Below are 16977 nucleotides of genomic sequence, written 5' to 3'. Positions count from 1 at the left end.
GCCTTGCATGCAGGCAGAGCCCTGGCCTACTGTAGGCCAAGTTAAGGGGGCCTGGCACCCACATGTGCCGGCTTCAGGGGGCCACCGGAGGCCTGGAAGACGGTGGTAGGCTTCTTGCGCGTGTGCACGCATGCTGGCTCCAGAGGGCCTCCGGAGGCCTGGAAGCCGGTGGCTGGCTCTGCACTCTTGCGCCGGCTTCAGGGGGCCTCTGGAGGCCTGGAAGCCATCAGTTGACTCTGTGCATGTGCCAGCTTCAAATGGCCTCCACAGGCCTGGAAGCTGGCTCTGCGCGCACGCACCAACTTGAAAGAGCCTCTGGAGGCCTGGAAGCCGGTGGCTGGCTCTGCGCTCTTGCGCCGGCTTCAGGACGCCTCCGGAGGCCTGGAAGGTAGGATGAGACCGGCGGCAATTGCTCCAGGCCGTGGAGCAGGCCGGGTGCGCACACCAGGCCGTGAGGCCCTCTTGCGGCCTCTGTGGCTGGGCTTAAACCGGCATATAAGATGACACCCAACTTTTGAACCAATTTTAGAGGGTTAAAAAGTCATCTTATACGCCAGAAAATATGGTATTTATTTAGACTACTTATACCCTGCCCTTCAGCCCTAGAGGCTCTCAGAGCGACTTGCAATTATTATTATTATTAATTATATTATTCCCTGCCCTGAGGCTTACAATCTAAAAAGTCACAAAAGGAGAAGCGAATGGTAGTGGGGAAAGGGATCAGGTACAGCAATTCTTCTCTCCCTCTGGGGTCTGGATCATGGCAGATTGCCTGGAAGGAGGGCTCTCCTTCTTCCTTTAGGCCAAGCCTGATGGAGCTGGTAGGTCTCTCTCTCCCTCTGAGGTCTGATGATGTAGATGGCAAAGGGTAATGTAATGTAAAAGTAATGGTGCTATATAAATTACTGTATATACTTGTGTATACATCTAGAAATTTTAGTCAAAAAATTGATCCAATAAACCTTAGTCATTTTATTCATCGGTCAATGTAAGTACTGTACTTTAACTCTTAAGAAAAAATAAACCATCCCCTTTTCTGAGAAGAATGGATAAAAGGCAAGAGCTTTGTCCATCCCATGAGAACTTAAAACAAGCAACAGCCCCCCCCCTCTGCTCTTGTCTCCTGCAGCCCTGCTTCTGGCCTTTTGATTGCCGGGGTGGGAAAATGGCGACAGTAGAAACAGTGGCTCTTTGGAGCTTCTCATCAAAGGATCACTGAGAAGAATCGGGCTTGGAAGGATCTGAATAAGACATCTGTGTATGTTTGTCAGGATACCGCATTAAAATCAGGCAAAGTTATCACATTAGAGGTAAAGGCAGTAATCATAGCTAACATTTTTTTTCTTTGCTGTTACACTCTTTTTGACATGTGCACATTTTCTTAGCCCCACTCATGCCTGGTCACCTCCTACACACATTGTGCAACTAACATTCGCTGCAGTTCCCTTCTCATCCAGCCAGCCTTTAGTGTAAGCACAAATAGTTATGCCTGCCAGAATTTTGTAAGTTCTTTGTCATCATTTTCCTTTGCTTTGTACTTTTCATCCTTTGTTATATACACTGAACTGTCACCCTTAACTTATCCACACCAAAATCCATAGTACTGGCTGAAGAACCTGCCCTTAACTTAAACGCTAGGTTGACTTATACACAGGTATATACGAGGTAATAACAAAAAACAACAACTTTCAAAATATAATTTCTTAACCAACTTTATTGTTGTCTTCTGTTTAGAAGATGCATTCTATCAACAATTATACTATCTACTTGTATAACAATACAACTGAGTGCCAAACAGCAATACAGATACTACATTCCATCTGTAGCCCTTTTCACACTTCAAAATTGAATAGAAGCTAGATTACACATGCCAGGTAAAGAAAGGGTGAAAGGGAAAATACAATTGAGTGTGTCAATTGTCACTGTCTTGATAAAACCCAAGAGTAAAATACTGTAGAGAGAAACTAGCAGCCACCATGACCATTAGTGTCTTTTGCCATAGAACAGAATATGGAAGAAGAACTAAGGAGGAATGGCAGGAAGCATTGTTTGAGTATGTGCCCTGAGGTGAGGGGACAGGTTCCCACCATAACATGTTCTGCTACAAAATGTTCATAAACAGGTCTCTGCACAGGGATAAGTCCCATGTGTATGCTGCCAAGAGACCATGAGGAGCAAATACTTTTACCAGGCCCCCCAAAAAGGAAGTAACGTAATAGTATACTATTTCAATGTTTCTTCAGCTCTATTAACTCAACAGTAAATTAAACTATCAGATTTTATGTTAGGGGATGTGGCCCACCATTAGGTAATTAGCTACTGACCCAAGCTAAGCATTATCTTTTCCCCAGACCCACAATTTCAAAACACATTTAAAACACTGCAGGAGTTAAGGTAACCATTAATAACAACAATGCAGTTTGGAATAAATGTCAAATATATTTTGGCATCTGTCATATCCATGATTTAGTTGCTAATTTATATTTAACTATAGCAAACAAAACCTCTACAAATCAATTGCAGGCCTCACAACTCATAATCTATTTCTGATGTGAGTCTCTGTCTACTCCTGTCTACTCCTGGTACAGAGAGTGCAAAAAAGATTCTCCCCACAGCAACCTCTATGGTCAAGAGATAAACTATGTCAATCTGTTGTGAAAAACATACATAGTTTTATGGGTTTCAAAAAACTGCCAAAATTTAAAAAGCAATTTATTTGAAACAATGCAACTTTTGCCACTAACTTTTTTCTCAAAGAAAACAAGGCAAACATTTCAGAACAACACCCCCGCAAGTGTGCTAATTGTATTAGCACTCTTCTGCAATGGTATCATTCAGCTGGTTCGCACTAGTTCACTGGAACCAGTTATTAAAATTGTTAAAGGACAGAGAGGCAAGAAGGTCAGAAGGAGGGAAAAGCTGGATTCTCTGTAACCAGAGAAGACCTAGGGATGGAATGGGTTGTTAATTATTTTAAATGGCATCACTGTTTTTCTCATAATGCATGCAAAATCTATTTACGTCTTTACAGAGTAAGATTTAACCACTAAATAAATACATTTATAGTGTACAAAGTTTGTACACTACTCTTATGACAAATTTCAGAAGGGGAAAAACAGATAACTGTGGAGCAAATGTTAAAGATTATTATGTTCATGGTATACAGCTTAGTGTAGAACAATATTTAAGAGTAAAGGTCTCATCTGTCAATGATGCAGTGTAATACATACAAGTCAACTCATTAACTAGATACATATACCATTTCTGATTAACAACAAAAAAAGGAAAATCCCTATCAAGTGAAAGCAGCCAAGCACAATTCTTTTACATTCTAATGATGATCTCATGCTTTCTAGGTAGCTTGCATGCTGTGAGAGACCTTAAGAACTATTATTCATTCCTCAAGTAGAACTGAGGAACTGACTAAGGGCCTATACAGATTGGGAGAAAGGGGCGGAAAGAGGCCGCCCCTTTCTCCCCTGGATTGTGGCTGCACCAACCAAACAGCGTGGCAAAGATGGGCTGTGTAAAAGGAGTCGCAAAACGTGGCTCCTTTCTCCGCCACTGCCAGGGCACCATAAGCACCCTGGAACGGCACTGTGATGTCCCTCATGTGCTGCGCCATTTGGACATGGTGCACGAGCCACATCATCATTGTGCACACCATGTAAATGGTGGCATGCCAAGATGGCACCTGCAGTGCACAGTAGGGCTCGGGAGCATGCGGAAGGTCCGCTCTCTTGAGCCCTACTTTCAGCCTGGCACAAAACACCAGTCTATACTCGGCCTAAATTCAACTATACACGAGAGGGCAGGGTAGCAATGATCAAAGTGTCAAGAGATATTGGACAAAACAAAACCCAATGGTATTGGTAAAGCAAAAATGTTATAGAATTAGCCAAGTTAGCCTACCAAGTAGGAAAGAGTGGACTGTGAATACTTATGCTTACAAACTGGTAGTTATGGTGCAATATGAACTTCCTCATATATAAATAGTATGATCACTTATGTTTCAACAATGTCTTGGAAACCATGTAATCCAACATTTAATTTACTTATATTTTATACCAGATGTTTTCTACATACGTAGAATAGGACCCAAAATTTTTAAAAACAGGTTTTTGGATAGGGATGGGAATCATGTGGTCCTCCAGATGTTGCTGGACTATAATTCTCAGCACTCCTCACCACTGACTATGCTAGTTGGAGCTGCTGGGAGTTGCAGTCCAACAGCAGGAGGCCCCTATGATTCCCAAGCCTAGTTTAAGAAATACATTACTCATTAAAAGTCATTATCGACTGTAATTAATGGAATTCTTGTCTTTGAGTAGTTTCAGTGTTCTTATGCTAAGGCTAAAAGCATTTTTTAAAAAAACACCACATGATATGATATACCCAGATCTGCAAAGAAGCTTCTGAAGATCAGATTAAATGCAGTCAGCTCAACAATCCCATCACTATTAAGTAACTCATCAAAAAAATAAAGAGGGAATTATCAAATGGGAATTGCCAAGTAATTATTTCTCTGAAGCAGATGACATGCAAGTGCTAAAACGAAGGGCTCCCTTTTAGTCATATGTCAGAACTAGAGCTTTCTAATCTGTAAATAAAATACTGCATAAGATTAAATACACACCATTTCAGCCACTAGCAGTGTGTCAATAATATATCAAAATACTTTAGTGTAATGTTAGAGCAAAAAGCTTCACCACCCAAAACAGAAATGGCTACATCCAAGGGTTTAGGTATCCTAGCTCTGTTTACATCATAGAACCAGTACCTTCCCAGTTCAATCCAGGGAGATATATTCATATGATCACATCATCCATTTATTGGCATGCCAGAAGGTCATTCATATGATCAAGGCAATGGATATACAACAGCCATTCATGCAATCCGTCATATGACTCCACAAGGCACTGGAAAGGCAAGGGCCTGCCTAATCTCATTTTTTAAAAAAAACTACCCTCTGTCTTAAACTTTGTGAGAACATGCAATTCTTGGGAAAATACCAGTGTTGCTTTCGGCGTATAATACTGTGTTCTTTGGGGATTTAGCTCAATGTCATTACAGGCGTACAGCCTATAGATGAGATTTATTAACCTGAAAAATTGTAGAGGTCATAGAACAAAATGCAGCAAAATCCAAAACACACATCACTGTAATACCTTTATTAGGCCAACCAAAGACATACTGCCTTCTTCACCAGGCACAGATGGTAAAAACCATTTAGGGGAACAAAGTGACAGTGTCACAGATCTGTATCTTGCTTATGATGTTTTCTCAGGATTTGTTTGAAATGGTTTCAAGAGATGCAGATATAGGCCACACCTCTATTTTGGCCTGAAGGAGACTTGAAATAAAGGTAGTAAAAGAAATGCAATAAAATTTAAGGAGGAGCAGGAGGAGGAAGAAATGGTGGTACATACAAAATAAGATAAGGCTAATAGCAGAGAAGCATTGGGGACCAATGATCTAAATAATTAATCTCAACTAGAGTAGATCCACTGAATCAATAGGGACTTCATAAGTCAACACTTAAGAAAACTACACTGATTCAGTCAGTCTATTTCAGTGAGGACTAACAAGGACTGAGGTAATGGTATCAGAGAAACTAAGGCCCATATCTCTGACTCATAAATAGCTTGGTGGGGAAAAGTCATTTGACCCACGGAGAGCCTGGAAGGGGTTACCTATTCTTCCCCTTTTAGAGTCTCCACTCCAGCTATATTCTAGAATAAAAAATGCAGCCAAGGCAAAGTTCTACTCTTTGCCACTGGAATAGCAAATGCATAAGTGAAAAGGTACCTTGTGCACATAATTAGGAGGCCATTGGTAACATTTGACCCAAAAAGCAAAAAAAGGTTGAACATCTTTGTAAAAAAAAAAAAAAGAGTTTCAATCCAGATCTTTCATATTCTATTTATATCTATGTTTGAATATTAAAATTTCAGCTCTCAGTTCTTAGTGAGTTACTTTCACTCTCTTAAGTTACAATAAAGGAAATAAACAAGCCAAATGTAACTTAACAACATCTGGGATCACACAATAAAAATAACTTTCAAAAACGTCATAAGGAAATTGGATCTCATGAAATACATTACTACAACATCGAGTAATAGTGTCAATTCCTGTGTCCAAGGAGATGAAAAGTATTCTCATACAAGGCTAAACATGCATTTTAAAATAATAATAAATGTTTTCTCTAACAATGATCAAATTAGAAAGAAGTCATATTGGTTTGGTGATTTCAGTTTAATATAATTTTCTCAACTTGATTTTCACACTTCCCCTTAAGTCATTATATAAGTAAAGTTACAGGCATAACAAAATACTGCTTAAGAAACACAGAAAGAGGTTTCAAATAGACAGCAGGGGGCACTAGTCTTCTCATCTGGAAAACAACTTCCATATATATATATATATATATATATATATATATATATATATATATATATATATATATTTGTAAATTGTCATACAAAACAGCAATATAATCAAATGTGTCAATTCCATAAAAATAAGTTCCAGGAGACTCTGAGATCACCCGTTCGGTTGAAAGATTTCACAAAAGAAGAGAAAATGCTGCAAAATTGAGAGTGCCTAATGATCAGCACTGCCAAATGTGCTAATGCCAATCACCTCTATTTACCATTTACATATTGTAACAAGGAGAACTACACTCTACTTTAATTATTAAACATACTTGGAGGCTTTTTTTAAAAAAAATCATGCTTCTCACGTTGTTAAACGAGGGGGTAATCTGCACAGGACAAATGGCCCGGTTCCCCCCAGGTTGGCATTGTCTAGACAACACAAGACAAAAATCTCATGCCAGGATTGGGCCCAGTCCCACCAATATAGATGTAGATTTGGTCTGAACCTGGGGTAAACAGCCTTTACATGGAGTTTCTAAGAAACTCTGCAGCAAAACCAGGCTGTTCAGACAGCATCCCCACACTCTCTACCTTGCCACTGTTTGTCTGCAGTCAGGCATTGCATTTTCATGTCAGATAGGATGACTAGGAGGCTTCTTAGATGGTTTGCACATCAGCAAGGTAAGGAGTGGACCTGGGTCAGTGAGGGGACAGCAAACACCCACCTGTGCTCACACCAATCCAGGGACTAAACTGGTGAGTACCGGGTGCAGTCTGTGCTATCCTGTCCCATCAGCTCAGGCCCCAGGAAAACAATGACACGGATCAAGAATTACAGTCTGTTGAGAACTACACAAGCCAGTAGAATTTTGAGTCAATTGGGAACTATACAAGCCAGTGGAATTTTCAGGTCAGAATGCAAGAATATCTGCAAGAATGAATAGATAGATACATACAAGTTTGCTCAGATAGACACAGTCACAATTCCACCTTCCATCCCAATAAAGAAGAACACAGATATGCTTATTCCACAAATAAGCTAATCTAGAGTCAGCATAAGGTACTGCTTTGAGTGCTGGACTACGACTTTGGAGACCAGGGTTTGATTCCTGGCTCGGCCATGAAACCCACTGGATGACTTTGTGCGAGTCACATACTTTCAACCTCAGGGGAAGGCAATGGCAAATCTCCTCAGAACAAATCTAGCCAAGAAAACCCCATGATAGTGTTGCTTTAGGATCATCATAAGTCAGAAACACCTTGAAGGCAAACAACACACATGTTGCTGAAGCTGCAACAACAGTGAAATGAAATTTCCTTCCCTGTGCCAACCCCCCAACCCCACACAATAGCCCTCTGAGATACCCAAAACCAGCTCCAGATGGTTTCCTAGCTCCCTGGTGCTGATTTTTTTGAGGTGGATCCTGCTTCTATAGGGAGTCCACTGTTCTATCAACAGAACAGAACATCAAATTCTGCCCACTGAGCTCCAGATGTACTCTGTACAATAATGCACCCTGTAAAAATCTAGCTGTCACTGCCAACTGAGAGGGAGGGAGTGTAAGAGTTCACACTAAAAATGTACAGGAGTCTATAAGAGACGGTAACAGCATGAATCAGTAACAGTGTCATCATGGTCAGGCTATTATGGACTTCTTTTCAGATGTGGCACTGTACACACATACATATGTATATTTATTTCAGTCAATTACCAGTTTAAGATGCGGCACAGTGCCTGTGCATAGAAACCAAAGCATTCACACAGCAGTGGTGCCGTAAGCACAGCAATGGTGGTTAAATTGGAGCTGCTGGCTCCAAGTAAGCATTAGAGCTATTATCACACAACTTATCGCATCTGATCTGCATGTAGTTTTCCTTCCAAAAACAACAAAGGGAATAAATATTTCAGCTGGCATCAATCATTCAAAAACAAGGAATATTCCTAAGTGGCATGATTTAAACATGCTGCCTCCATTTAAGCCAGAAACTATATGCCGTACATTGCATGCCTTTACATGAAAATGTTTCTTGAAATAATTTTCCCTTGAAGTGCAACACCCCAGCTCATAGCCACAGTAGAATACGCATTATGTGCTGTGCAATTCACTAAGACATTCTGGATACATTAAAAAGCTATTCTAAGGAAATGTGTACTAGATTTTCATAAACATAAGAATAGGTTATTTTTCTAGATTTATACAAATTCTTCACACTTCAATACACTGAACTGTTACTGGACAAACAATTATACCTTTAAAATTGTGTTTATACTATATAAACCCTATTAATCAGAGATGATAGTGGGAAAATATATATTTTTGCTACCATTTACTCATTTCATGAGATTATAAACCCAGATCTGAAAGTCAGTTTCTCATATGCAAAGTCATTAGGAAACAAACACACAAAACAGGAAGCTGGAATAGTTCTCAGGCTTTGAGTATGATGTTATTTATGCAGCCATGTTATTTTAAAAAGCAATTAAAAGTATAGATATGTTATGTTTCATATTGCACAGACCAAACACTGCACATGCACACCCCATTCATTAATCTTTGTGATTGATTAGATTTCTGTTATCATTTTAAGACTGCCACCTTTGCAGAGAGCATTTCAGAGAGTATTTCTCTACAGAATGACATCTTACTGCTTGCTAGGAAAGGATTCGAATTTAGGGAGGAAATCTAAAATGTGGGATGCTGCAGTGTGTACTGGGATCCTTGAGCAAGGAATGAGCAGCAACAATTATTTTGTATACAAAAGTATAGTTCATTATCCAGTTCCTATGGGAGGGTCATTAAATGTTATACAGTGTATCCAGGGCCACTTTTAAAACAAGGTTTCTTGCAAGATACGGTACATGAAAAGAGAAGGAAGATTTTAAACTTTTACCTTATTTACACAGCATCTTTCCATGGGGAAGATAACAATTATGAAGGTGGTGGTTGCCTTAGAGAGTTCAAGAAGAAACTCAGTGCTTAGATTGCCTGTCTGGGTTGTTGTGACTGTTGCTCCAAAAGCTGAAAAAAATAAACAAACAAAAATCTGTTAATTTGCCATTCATGAACTGCTAGAATGCTCCTGGTAAAAATATGAAGTATGTTCACACAGAACAGTGTTTTAGTCTGAAATAGTTTTGCCACTATAAAGTTATTAGAGCACAATTTTATACATCTGGGAGTGAGCCCCACTGAATTCAATGGAGCTAGTGTCTGAGTAGAACCACATTATTAGCCTTTAAGATAATAAGGCTAGGCTCTTTATATTTACCACAACAGACTAATATGGATATCATTTTAGAAACTGAATTTGCTTTTAAACCTTTTTTTTAAAAAATGTGTAGGGGAAAATTAACATTTAGAAATGTTCAATTTTCAAAAACGGAAGTATGTCCATATTATATATATATATATTAAGGAAAAAAGTTTTGTTTTCTGTTAAAAACCAAACTGGATTAATTAAAATTGTATTCAGCTCCAGCCTCAGACACCCAATAGCTATAAATGGTTTTTTAAAGAAAAATGTAAACAGTTACAGAAAATAACTGGAAAGTCAAACTGTACTGTAACCTTTATGATTCAGAGGACCTAAACCAAACAGAACCAAAAATATATGGCAAACAGAATCATAAATGTATTTTTCATTTTTATTTTTAATTTCCTCACTTTTAAAGCAAACCCACGTTTTTAGAACAGGGAAGTGGAATGCATGACCCTTTAGATGCTGCTCAAATACAACTCCCATCAGCATAGCCAATGGTGAGGGAAGATGGGAGTTGTAGTCCAATCACATCTAGAGGACCATATGTTGCCCATTCCTTTTTTAGAGGCATGGCAGGCTCATATATTTTTGCATATTTTATTAGTCTGATTTTAATGAAATTAAATTCCCTCAAAGGTCTTAATGCCCCGAAGATATAGTGCAGTGGAAATAGTGAGCTATAAATTTAGTAGAACTGCATTCACATCTTCCCTTTTGTAAAATAGATGCATTTTCTATAAGGGCTGGGAAATCTGTATGTGAGCATTCATGACCCTTCTACACTAGGGATCCACTAAGGGGAAAAATTAACCGTACTCATGAAAAAATTAATCACACCCATGAAAAAAATTAAACGTACCCATGAAAAAAACATTGTGCATATCAAACAAACATTGTATGTGTAGAATACTCCTGGAAAAGCCTCCATATTATCATGAGTTATGCTGCCATAGCACAACAGCAACCAATCTTGACAAGTATCACACAAGCAACACCATGCAAACCAGTTAGACAATGCAAAGCAGGCACAGGCAATGCAACAGTGAGGCCAATTTACCAACATTTTCCAGTGACAATATTTTGCCAGCTGCAGAATTAGCTACTCTGGCAGAACGCTACCTGCCTAGTTCCACTTTGTGACCAGTGATGATAAAATTGATAATGACAAACACCCTAAAGGAAGGACTTGTATCTACTGTAGGATCCCACTGCAGCTATGTCTATAGGAGCCCTGGTGGTGCACTTCAGCTACTCACCCACAAACTACAAGGTTGTGCATTCAATCCTAGCCAGGAGCTCAGGCTCAACTCAGCCTTGCATCCTTCTGAAGTCACTACAATGAGTACCCAGCTTGATGGGGCAATTAGCTTGCATGTTGTAAACAGCTTAGAGACTACTCAGTGCAGTATGAAGTGGTATGTAAATGATACTGCTACATGGCCAGGATAGCAATGCTTTGCCTTAATAAGAACATAACATGGGTAGAACAGTAACAAGAAAATTTTAGAAACCAAATCTAAAAAAGAAACATATTATTCATTAACACTTATTGTACTTTGCTGCTAATGTGCATTTAATGTAAATTAAATGTATATACACAAGCACACATATACATACCTTATCTGAAAATATAATAGGAACACCCAATAAAAGCAATTAATACAAAATACCAAAAGTTAAAACGTTGGCTATATCTACGCCAGGGGGTTGGACTGGATGGCCCTTGTGGTCTCTTTCAGCTCTATGATTCTATTGAGATGTGCTATTTCCCAAGTTTCCATCTGAAACTCTCTACTTAAAACATGTTAAACACAAAGAAGTGTTTTGCAAAGGAAATCCGAAGACCACCCGAAGAGCTCTATCATCTCTTTCTATCATATCTACAGTTTATCATGTTATTCCTGACAGGCTGAACTCAACAGACACAGTATGAACTTATAGATGTTTCAACAAATATATTGCAGTATTCCTTCTTTGGTCACACTCTTTTACAACACAAACACAAACAGTCGAGTTTTTCTTGACAGCTTCGAAGAAAGGAGCTAAACTTTCTATCCTTAAAATAGTGTGTATCCTTGTGTGTACTCTATACACAGATACACGTACTCATGCTATTCTAATTTTAACAGCCTTGCTTACTTTTCATTCAAATTAAGCACAGAACTTAATTACACAGGGCAAAATATATCAGGAAAATCTCCCATGCAAACCCAACTGGAATAAAGTTTGTGCAAGAGAAATGTCCTAGTGCTCTGTGCTCCTAGTTAATTATTTTATCTGTAAAAATCATTCTGGAAAAGATCCAGCAGAGGTGGCAGGTCAATAAATTATCACCATTGATAGTTAAAAAGTGGGCTTTCTTTTAAAATTTTAGAATCTAGATTTCCAAATTATAAAAACTGTACTTTTCTATATATTCCAGGCCACAATTTGGCCTACAGAATTTTGTAGACGATATACACAAGTTTGTTTGTTTTTTAAAAAAAATCTGATTCTTATTATAAAGCAAACATGAATTCTTAATGAAAATTTTCCATGTCATGTTGGAATTAAGTGCTGATATGCTGCACTTTTTTACATAAGTAATACCATTTGGACAGACAGCAATACAACACATATTTTAATATTTAGTAAAGGAGGCCTCAGTGTTATGCCTGAAGTAACTGGAAGACATTTGAAGTTTAATTTTTGTATGTGTGATTAACAACTACCTCTGGAAAGTATGAAGTATTTCCCATCTATTATTTGGCTATCATAATTTGGAGATGGAGTGTGTTTACAATTTGCATTTGTCTTATTACATCGAAGTCCAATAAGTGTCAGCTCTAATTGCAATCCTACACATATCTATTCAAAGGTAAGTACCACTGAGTTCAGTTAGACTTCCTACAGGACAGTGGCCTCATTCTATTGTTTGAATTTTATCTATTCTTTGAACTGCATGTATAAATTGTACCTAAATAGTTAATAATTCAACAGTTCATCAGTTAAGACTGCAAGGATCCCCTCGACATGTGTTTCATAGAAAACGCCTCCTACCAAGTTATGAAACCAGTACTGTAAACATTTAGCCAATATTCTCTATTATAACAGTAAAGGAAGGGAAAAGAAAAGTGAGGCCTGTGTTTGCTCCCACAGTCACCAAAGTATGTTTGGCTGTCAGAGAGCAAAGCCGTTTGGCTGTCAGAGAGCAAAGAACTAAATCCGTCAGTTTCTTGTAGAAAACCTCTTATTCTGTTGTAAAATTCTATAGTACATTTGATATGATTTAAACAATCATAACCAGGAAAGTATTTTATAAGATAATTATTTTATTTTATAATTTTTGTCAAGATTATAATCTTTAAAATAAAGGCCTTTTGCTATGTCTTTGCATAATGACATCCAGGAAGAAAAACATGTAATTGCTTCTTTAGATATTGCAAATGCACATCTAAAGCATACCTGAAAACACAAAATGCCTCAAATATAAACAAATCAATATAAAATAATAGGTTCTTAGGCCATGATAAAAGACAAAGAATCACATTCTATACAATCTCGTCTATGCAGCTGCTTCATTTGCTTACCATATTAATTTAAATTTAATTTGGAATTTGACGTTTGCATTTTAGTTAAGGGATGAGGGATGGAATTTTAGTTTGTTTATGTATTTTATGTATTTGTTTATGTAATTTTGTAAACCGCCTAGATCCTTTAGAAAGGTGGTATATAAATAAAATTTTATCATTATTATATTATTATTCCTGTCTGCCTTCTGTTTTCAGACTGATGTCCTGGACTCACTAAAACTCGACACAAAAGTTGGAGAATGTGGTAGAAATCAAAAACTAATGACAATTTGGCATAATAGCACAACTCAGACTGGCTCATTCCATGAAAGATCTGTGTCTTTGCAGGGTAAGAAACTGCTTTTAAAGACAATTAAGGAAAGAGACCCTTAGATCTGGCAGACAGAAGGAAACAACACTGCTGCCTCAAACAATATGAATATCGCATCCAGGGCATGATCCAGAATACAGTACCATAAAAGGGGGAGGAGAATTACACTCATTGTAAACATTTCCAGCTTCAAAACTATTAATGGTTGGGGGGGGGGGGGTGTTTTTTGGTTCATTCTCTTGCTTGTTTTACATCTGAACAGTTTGTTTACCAACATGGTAACTCAATTTTTCAGTGTGGTAAAATAGGTTTTGTTAAACATATGCTAGAAATATCAATGCACACATATGAGCCATTTGCCATCCCCCCCAAACGCCTTGGCTTAATAATCGCAGGCCTCTTCTATTCCCTCAGCTGATTATTAAAATTCAGAATAGTGAAAGTAAATGAAAATAATATTACTATTACTCGAACCATTAGTAACATTAGAACATAGTTTTGGAGTTCTAGCTGATTTTATTTTCCCTGAACCTTTTCTAAGATGACAGCAGAAGTATCCAAACTAAAATAAAATCTCATTAATGCCACAATGGATTTAGTTCCAAAATTGGTTAACTTATGTAACATTGACTGGCATTAGCAGATACAGTTAAAGATGAATATGTCCACAATGTTTATTAATGTATCTTCTCACATTTAATGCTAGACGCTCATGAAGATTCACATGTGGTTCCTATTTTCAAACAGTTAAATGTCTAGCAAAAAGCAACAGATCGCAAGCAAACTTCTTAAGTGAAAAATCTGAGGAACTTAGCAATAGATATTTGTGGGCTCACTAACTACACACGCCCGTGAATTTGTGTATAAATTTCACTATCCAACCAGATAAAAGCAATTTGTGGGGAAATCTACTGACACAAATTCAGGTAATTCAGGATTAACTTCTATGAATTTTCAGCAATCAAAAAGCAAGATATAAGAAGAATGTCAAGAATACAAATTGTTGACAAATCTATACACTGTTGTCAAACAATGCAAATTTTAGAAATGAGGATATAGTGGTCATTCGTCACATAGCATGGACAGAAGACTCACACCAGGCAGAAGCAAAAGCATACCTCTGCAAGATGTTTGGGGAGGAGGCGAGAGCACTGAAATCCTTAAATTCCTACAGTAGCAAAATCCTCTGCACAATATAGGAGTAGTTATCTGCACAGATGAGTAACTTTGTATACACATATACATAAACTATAACCAGTCAGTCCAAAGTACTCCCAGTGAGTGATGTATGGCCCATAAGCATATCCTGGGGCCTTTTCACAACCTGAAGAATCTACTTAAAACCCTGAGTCTTATGATCCATTGGAAGAGGACTTCAATCATCATTTTTTAAAAATAAAATTCAAACAATACTTGGTTTATTATTTTCAATTTTGCACTATCAAAGAGCTGTTTTCACATCTGTACAATTAAAATACCACTGTCATTTAAAGTACTCTTGGGTGGTCCCACTGAAGAGAAGAGGCAAGCGGCAAAGAACCGACCCACTCAATCCAAGCATGGCAGAAAAAACTTATTCAAACACAAACAGCCAAAATACAAAATACCCGAAACTTAACTCTCTGCAATTGCAGAGGATGCGACTGAGGATAAGAACAGGATTCTCCAAAGTTTAAAAACAACAGAAATGCTATACTGCTGCATAACAAACCCTTTTAGCTAACATATGTACAGCGGGAAGGAGAATAAATAGACCTATGCAGCGCACAAAGTTGATGCGGGGGAGCAGTCAGGCCTGGCAATGAATATACCAGTTTGGAAGACTGAAAAATAGGCACGCAAGGAGCCCGCTTAACCAAATTTTTTTGCACTGTGCCGAGAGCCGAAGTCCTGCAAAGCCAAACTCGATTAATTACTCATCGTCTACAGAAACCCTGAAGAATTTTCAACTTCCAAGACTCGATGCACAAACTCTTCCCCAGGCACCACAGAGGGGCATCCTGCAGGCCCTGGCACCTTCCTTCTCACATGGCATGCAAATGATGTAAAATACATGCAAACAAGCTGCACCACATAACAAACCACAGGGCACAGGTGAGTCCATTGCCCATCCCTGCAGTAGAGGCAGCGTTTAGAGGTGTCCCAGTCACAAGGGGAAGAAAAAACATACCTGAACGGACAATGAATACTGTCTGTTACCATGGCAGCCCGATCTAATTACATGACTGATCAGGGCTAGAGTGAGTGCACTGTAAACCCACACCACTGACATGTCTCTACATGATCACACACACACACACAACCCAGTGTGCTGTGGAAAGAAAGCCTATCAGCATTTTGTTTGACATGACATGGATTATGAGATTAAAGCCTTCTATGCAGCAGGAGCATAACCTCTGCAATATTTTCCCCCCGAAAATGGGGATAAAATAATAATAATAATAATAATAATAATAATAATAATAACAATACCTACAGTTCTAGAAACATAGTCTCTCTTTCTCTCTCTGACTCTCCTTTCAATTATCTCTTCCTCATTCATAACCCCTATTCCTCAGAGCCATAAAACTAGGTTGTCCTCACCAGCCAGACAAACAAATTCACATTCACAGATGAAATCTGGATTTGCTGCTGAAGGGAAAGAAGCTGTCACCAATTGCCTAGCCTGCCTGCAAAGTAACGGGCTGCATTCAGACGTGTAACTGTTTGGCACACAAATAAATATATGCCGGCAAGCACTAAATATTTAATCACCTGCATAGTGATCATCTCTATATGCATGGAAAGGGAGGGTTCTACAAATCCAAGGCATGCATCTGCATAAGTGTATGTCATAACGTGCGTGTATGTGTATGTGTGCATAAACTAACAATGATACAAAACAGTATTTTGCAGAACATGCCACCTTGTGGGTGTCCTCCCTCCTCTAACTGTATGTGGGGTGGGGGTCCAGGGTGGCTGAGGAATATTATTTTGGAGGAGTCCCTATTGCATACCATACGGTAAACAAAATAAAAATAGCTTGTTCTTGTTATCCACATAGTGTGGCATTATATAACAAGCTTTCAATTTGCTCTCTTTTCTACCAGAGCTTGCTGAACATTTCCCCTGCTCTTTTCACACAATCCCAAACCCCTCCAATAACTGCCTTTTCCCAAACACTATGCAGCTAATAATTATTACTATAGTCTTTCACTAAAAAAGGAACACATCTCTCTCTCTCATACATACATACATACATACATGTATGTATGAGAGAGATATCCTTGAACATCCTGAGGAAACCTGCAGCCCTCTCATTCATACAGATGAGTAAGACTTTTTTAAAAATAATAAATGACAATAATATTGCAAAGTAACTTCTTGCAAAAGACAAACAGGGGAAGCAGAAGAGCACTGGGTAACATTTCCAAACAGTGCCAACCTTACAATTCACACACACACACACACACACACA

General features: G+C 38.4%; 1 protein-coding gene across 7 annotated transcripts in view; it reads right to left on the bottom strand.

Moving 5' to 3' along the window:
* Positions 1-10835, bottom strand: part of ATXN1 (ataxin 1) — a 295239-nt gene extending 284404 nt beyond the window's left edge. For 6 of the 7 annotated variants that reach the window (XM_042465290.1, XM_042465292.1, XM_042465293.1 and 3 more), the window contains exon 1: positions 9270-9726. The gene's annotated coding sequence lies outside the window, so the exon portion shown is untranslated. Of the gene's footprint in view, positions 1-9269 lie in introns of all 7 variants that reach the window. The other variant, XM_042465297.1, reaches the window with a different exon arrangement.
* Positions 10836-16977: the final 6142 nt, after the last annotated feature.

Source organism: Sceloporus undulatus, chromosome 4, assembly GCF_019175285.1.
Source record: "Sceloporus undulatus isolate JIND9_A2432 ecotype Alabama chromosome 4, SceUnd_v1.1, whole genome shotgun sequence".
NCBI classification, from domain to species: domain Eukaryota; kingdom Metazoa; phylum Chordata; class Lepidosauria; order Squamata; family Phrynosomatidae; genus Sceloporus; species Sceloporus undulatus.
The sequence above is the reverse complement of the archived record's forward strand: the minus strand, read 5'-3'. Positions and strand labels throughout refer to the sequence as shown.